The 490-nt window shown below is 44.9% G+C and overlaps 1 non-coding gene across 1 annotated transcript; it reads left to right on the top strand.

Annotated features, from left to right (window-relative positions):
- Positions 1-326: 326 nt before the first annotated feature.
- On the top strand, positions 327-490 carry LOC114809805. The gene has a single exon (XR_003757581.1). It is a non-coding gene; the product is annotated as a U1 spliceosomal RNA (small nuclear RNA).

Here is a 490-nt window from a genome sequence, read left to right as displayed (position 1 = left end):
ACCATGCTGCTTTCCCAGTTCTAAGTTAACTGAAGTTCTAATCCCAGCACCACCACTTGCCTGTTGTGTGACCTTGGAGTAGGCACTTGACTTCTTGGTGCCTCGGTTTCCTCTTCTTTAAAATGGAAATTAAAAACTTGCTCTCCCTCCCCTTAGTCTCTGAGCCCTGGGTCAGAATGATAAACAATGAATCTACTCCAGTGCCTAGCATAGAGGTTAGCACGTTGTCACGTGCTTAACAAATACCATTATTATTTTAATTGGAGCCATACAGATGATCTTCCACTTTGGAATGGCTCAAGGTTTACGAGACCAAAAATGCTAGCATACTTAACTGAAAGGGGGCATTACCACGACCACGCAGATGGTTTTCCTGGGCCAGTGCTCATCTGTTGCATTGTTGTATTTGCTGACCTTGACGTTTTTCCCAAATGGGAGAATCTCAGCAACATGATTCATGGAGTGGAGATGGCGTTTGTGCTCTGCCCTG

Source organism: Ornithorhynchus anatinus, chromosome 2 (assembly GCF_004115215.2).
Source record: "Ornithorhynchus anatinus isolate Pmale09 chromosome 2, mOrnAna1.pri.v4, whole genome shotgun sequence".
Classification (NCBI taxonomy): Eukaryota; Metazoa; Chordata; class Mammalia; order Monotremata; family Ornithorhynchidae; genus Ornithorhynchus; species Ornithorhynchus anatinus.
Note: the sequence above shows the minus strand (reverse complement) of the source record. Positions and strands in the feature narration are given on the sequence as shown.